The 6000-nt window shown below is 40.8% G+C and overlaps 1 pseudogene; it reads right to left on the bottom strand.

Moving 5' to 3' along the window:
- Positions 1 to 2178: 2178 nt before the first annotated feature.
- Positions 2179 to 6000, bottom strand: part of LOC141424870 (large ribosomal subunit protein eL29 pseudogene) — a 40515-nt pseudogene continuing 36693 nt past the window's right edge.

Genomic DNA, 6000 nt, shown 5'->3' with positions numbered 1-6000 from the left:
TGGATGGGAGGCCTCAGGACCTGTGCCTCTAGGGGCACTCTCTCCTGAAATGGCCTTCCTGTCTACGTAGGAAGCAGGACTGCGGGTTAAGGCCTATTCCAGAGGAGGTCACCCATGTGGCCATAACCAGTGCTTCCTGTCATTTATCCTTTCTCTTTTTCCTCTTCATTTCCCTATTATAAAATATGGCTGTGGCTATCCAGACCAATTGGTCCAGGTCATAGCTCCCTTCAACTACCAGCTTTTGGAGTTTTTTATGGGTATCTGGGGCTGCTTGGATAAGAAATTTATCCTTAAGGATGATCTCCTCCTCCTGTGATACTGGCTCCACATTAGTATAGCATCCTTGAGCCTCTGTAGAAAAGCTACAGGGGGTTCACCTGAGAGTAGATTGGGTCATTTGGTAATTATTCCCATCTTTCATGGCCTGCTCTATCATCTGTCATCTCTCAAGACAACTGAGAGTTGTTTTAATAATAGCGTAATGTTCTTCCAAGTCATATCATAAATCTGAGTTAACTGTTGAAAGGTCTGAACACAGTGGGAGGGGTTGTTGTTATAGCTCCCTAAATCCCTCTTAAGCTCCTTGAGTGAACTCAAGGAAAAAGGGACATGTAGAAATTCAGGCCCAAATTCTGCACCCCCCCCAGTATTGCTCACATGGGAAACATACCTTGATGAGGTCGAAGGAGGTCCCCACCCTTACACCTGATGCCTCTCAGATATGGAGGCAGCGTGGGGCAGGATTTGAGGTAGCCTACAGGCCCTCTAATTTTGGGTATAGATTAGGGTCCTCTGGGGCTGTTGGAGGTCTGTTGCACCTGGGTCTCAGGGGGCCTCTTCTCTGGTGAATTAATTTGGGAAGGTGGAGTTCATTGGTGTCTTTGGATTTTCCACTTGGGGGAGTCCATTCTACAAAGGGCAGTCACCACTTGTGGGGCTAGCCTACATTCTTTGAGCCATTCTGGGTGGTCCCTTAAATAAAAGAAAAACCGAACATGTAGTACTTCAGCCCATTTTCCCTCCCTCCTACAGAATAAATCCAACTGTAGGATGGTATAGTTGATGCTTTCCCCTTCTGGTCAGTGCTCCTGATTGCCTAAATGATATTGAGGCCAAGCCTGTGTGCAGTAGAAAATGAGGATCTTTTTCCCCCAAACCTTCAGGGTCTAAGTTTTTCCAATGTTTTAATAAACAGGCTAAAGGAGATTTCATTTGGAGCAAAGATGAGGAAAGGACACAGTGTCATTTTTCTGCCACTTGGCCTCAAAATACTGTTTATTTGGAACGAAGATGAGGAAAAGACAAACTGCCATTTTCCTGCCAACTGGCTTCTAAATAGGGGAAATCAGCCACCTTGAGGATCTGGCTCCCCAGATATCCCTGGGCTTTCCCCTCTTCCACACCAGTGACTATGGTCAGGGGAAGATGCTTGTTAGGGGTCTATAAGTATTGAAGTCGCCTTACCAGGTGTGACCCCACCAACTCCTCACCAGTTTGTTTTATGACCTTGGTACCTTGCTCTATTCCAGGAGTGAAGGACCTCAAATTCAAACAGGATTCTGCTAAAGAAGGATTCCAGAATGGTCAGAAGGGCTAACACATACAGGGGAAGGATCCTTCTGGGAGAGCCTGTGTAGAGAGGTTTCCACTATAATGGAATGCAAGTGTATGGCCTACCATGACAAGGGTGCATGGGTCAGGTTTTGGTAGATTTAAATGACAGCTCAGGGAATGCATATGCTTTTTCCCTAGTGGGGAAACTACAGAGACATGCCCTGCCATTATTGGATTGAAATCCCCTGGCTCCTCCCTTCCCATAGACCAGCACAATTTTAAAAGCACATGGGAAGAGAAGCAAACTCTCTCGGGTCCCAGCTTTCATCTGTGTTTCCCTTCCCTAGCTTCCAATTTACACCTACATGTTCTGCCATGGACTCCCCCAAGCAGAACATAAAGAATTTGGAATTCTTCTGACCACAGACTGTACCAGCGCTGCCAACAGAACCACTCTTCCCATTGTCATATGTAAATGTCAAGTTTGAGGTCTATGAGTAAATTCTTAAGTCAATTGAAAAGGGCACTGCGAAAAGGGCAAGGGTGCCTTTGAGAACATAAACTGATCATTTATCCAGGGAAACAGAAAGAGGAAACTACAAAACCACGAGATGGAAGAGCTCAGTAGCGCTCTTCCTGACTGGTGACACTCCCTGGAAGAGGTGAGTCCACAGAGATGCTGGGTGCTTCAGTGGTCACTTTGCAGGTACTCAACACTAGGTTAGGCTTGGCACATACTGACCTTGAGTCAGTGGTCTTGGGGTTTCCTAGGGTATCCCTGTTTGGTGCCAAAGATGGTACCATCTGAGAGCTGAGGTGGGTGTTCTTTTCCTCTGCTGATTAAAGAATTAAAAGACAAGAAACACAGATAGCAAAATAGCAAGGCTTGTTTAGAGTGAAAACATAGGCTTGGGTAGTCCCACCCAAGTGCCCTTGGGGCTTTCTTTTTATTCCCGTCTAGGTCCCTTCCCTTCCTCATGTCTGATTGGATTCTATTTCATCCCCATGGGACATGTAGTCTTTGGATTGGTCACCCCCACTTTAGGAGCACAAGGGGCTGTCTCCTGCTGATTCCATGTGTTGACCATGAGCATGGAAGAAATGAAGAGGTCTGGAAGGAGCAACACCTGCATCCTCCTTCATCCTCTCAGTGTCTTCTGGAAGAAGACAACTCCTCTGGTGTCTCTGGCAATTCCCCTTTCACCAGGACCCTGTACTCCAACTCTGGCCCTGCTCCAGGATGCCTGGAGGTCCAGGCAGAAGAGTTACCTGCTGGGAAAGTTTCTAGCTAGTGGCATGGTTCCCCACCTCAGGGCTGGGCCTCAGGGTGCAGCCAGCTTGGCACTGACAGCTGCCTTTCCTCCAGCTTCCTGAGGCTCAGGTCCCTCATCTGTCACCACAAGAGCTATGTTCTGGCCTGTGCCCCTTTCAGTCATTTGCCCATTTTTAAACTGAGTTTTTTGTTCTTGTGTGCTATTGAATTACATGAATTCCTTAAATATTTTGGACATTAATCTATTGTTAGATATATAGTTTATAAATATTTTCTCTGATTTGATGGGTTTTTTTACTCTATCTTCCTCCTTTTTAATTTTACTGGAATGTATTAATTGTAAAAAGGGGTTCCACTGTGTTATTTTCGTGTGTGTGTGTGAAATCTTTAAGATTTCTACAAAGAAGATCACAGCACCTGAGATAATTATCCTTTCTAATAGGGATGCATTATATTTCTTTCTTTTGCCTAATTTCTATGATCAGGACATCCAGTACTATATTGAATTGAAGTGACAATAGTAGACATACTTATCTTGCTCCTCATCTTAGGAAAAATATCTTTCATATTTTCAGTATTGAGTATGATGCCAATGTGGGCTTTTTATATATAACTTTTATGATGCTGAGGTAATTTTCTTCTATTCTTGGTTTGTTGAATTTTTCTCTGCTTTTTCTGCTAAATATTAAGATGCTCATGTGAGTTTAATTCTTTCATTTGTAGTAAATAATAATGATTTTCATATATTGAATTATTCTTGCATTCCAAGGATAAGTCTCGATTGATCAGGGTTCATAGTCCTTTAATACACTTTTGAATTCAGTCTGTTTGCATTTTGTTGAGGGATTTTATATCTAAGTTTATCATGGATATTGACCTGCAGTTTGATTTTCTCTTTGTAATTCTTGAGGTGTGGAGTTAGGTTGTTGAATATATATATATATATATATATATATTTTTTTTTTCCTCTTAGTTTTGTTTTTGCCACATCTCATAATTTTGGTATGTTGTGTATTCATTTTAATTTTCCTCAAGGTATGTTTTTTATTTGCTAGCATACAATAGTTGTTCCATTTACATATGTGCTTCATTAATCTTAATTAGATTCACCTTCTCCATCATTCTCCATCATTCTCCATCATTGCCCTTCCCTTCCTCCCTAGAACAATTTCAACAGATTTCATTCTTCTATTTTTGTACATGAATATAAAATACCTCTACCATATTTGCTGTCCTTCAAACTCTCCATTTACCCGTCCCACTCCCATTGTTACCTATCCCCAGACAGAACCTGTTTTTACCTTCCCGTCCTTTATTTTTTAAGTGTATATTGATTTTTCAAGGGTGTTTTGCCTTGGTATTTCAGACATGTATAGATCATAGTTTAATCCATTTGACCTCCCTCTATTACTCTTTCTCTATAGCCCTGCTCCACTATTATGCATAAGCTTATTGTGCACTGTACTATCTTCATACACAGGTAAATTGTGTTTTAATATTATTCACTCTCTTTTCCTCTCTTGCCTTCCCATAGTCCCCTCAGAAATATGTATTATTAATCATGTTCTCTCTCTCTCTCTCCATATATGTCTATATATAGATATATTTGTACTTGAGATCATATATATATATTTATGTATACATTTTTCTTATTGGTCAAGCTTGCACATATGTTGGGAAACATGTGACCTTTGTCCTTCTGAGCCTGGTTTACTTTGCTTGACTGATGATCTCAAGTTCCGTCCATTTACCTGTAAATGACATAATTTCATTCTTCTTTATGACTGAATACTCCATTGTGTATAAACACATTTTCTTAATCTTTTTCTTAATCTTTTAATCAGATTTTCTTAATCTTTTAATCAGTTATAGGGTGTCTGAACTATTTCCAAAGCTTGGCTATGGTTAAATAGTGCTGCAATACACATGGGTGTGTGTGGGGAGTGGATTATGAGAAGCCTGTGAAAACTTGACATAAGCACAGTTTGCTCAATGATCTACAGGCTGAGTTTGGCATAGCCCCAGCCACAGAAGAGAGTGAGAGGCAAAGTTGTTTACATTCAGAGAAGTAGAGAGCAGGTTTCTCTTCTTACAATGCCATGCCCCTCCCCTAGAACTGTTGCTCCACCTCCTTGTTTACAACTGTATATGAAAGACTCACTGAAGGAGGATGTGAAGTTTTTTGAGGGTTTTTTTTTTTTATTGTTGGACTGCTTGTGAGAATGACACAGCTGTTGTGTGTGGCTGTGAGTCTGAGGACCAAGACTTTAAGAGAAAACATGGGACAGTGCAAGTTGGAGGGCCAAGACTTTAAGAGAGATTAAGGAAATCATGGGACAGTGTGAGTCTAAGGAAGGAGACTTTAAAGAACAGAAAAGAAGAAAGACTTTAGAAGTGAAGTTTTAAAGAATAAGAGAAAAGAAGTGAAGTAAAAGAAGAGCTATTAAAGAAAAGATGCAATGAGGCTGTTGTGCGTCTCCATCTGAGTGCCCAGCACACCTGGCTCCAACTTTATGCATGTTTGTCTATCCTTTGTCCTTTCTGCATTTCCAGTCACCCCCAGTTAGGTTGGTAGAACAAGAGTTCATGAGAAATCTTGCTACAGGTATGCAAGTGCCTCTATTGTATCCTGGGTAACATTCTTTTGGGTATATGTCCAAGAGTGGTATTCCTGAATTGTATGGTACATCTATTTTTAGTTTTTTGAGGAGCATAAATACTGCTTTTTATAATGGTTGCACTAATTTACATTTTCACCAACCGTAAATAAGGGTTTTTTCCTCCACCCCCACATCCCACATCCTCACCAGCATTTGTTGTTGTTTGTGTTATTCATGATAGCCATTCTGACTGGATTGAAGTGAACCTCAAGGTATTTTTTAACTTCGTTTTTAAAATCTCTTCTTTAACTTCTTTTCTAGAATGTGTTGCTTATTTTCCACATAGTTGTGGATTTTCCAATTTTACTTCTGCTATTGGTTTCTGGTTTCATTCCATAATGGTTAGAAAAGATACTTGGTATTATTTCTGTCTTTTTAAATTTGTTGTGATTTGTTTTGTGATCTGTCCTATGGAATGTTCCATGTGTGCTTGAAGACAAGGTGTATTCTGCTGTTGTTCAATTGAATGGCCTGAATATGTCTGTTAGATATATTTTGTCTCCATTCTTT

Source organism: Castor canadensis, chromosome 7 (assembly GCF_047511655.1).
Source record: "Castor canadensis chromosome 7, mCasCan1.hap1v2, whole genome shotgun sequence".
Classification (NCBI taxonomy): Eukaryota; Metazoa; Chordata; class Mammalia; order Rodentia; family Castoridae; genus Castor; species Castor canadensis.
Note: the sequence above shows the minus strand (reverse complement) of the source record. Positions and strands in the feature narration are given on the sequence as shown.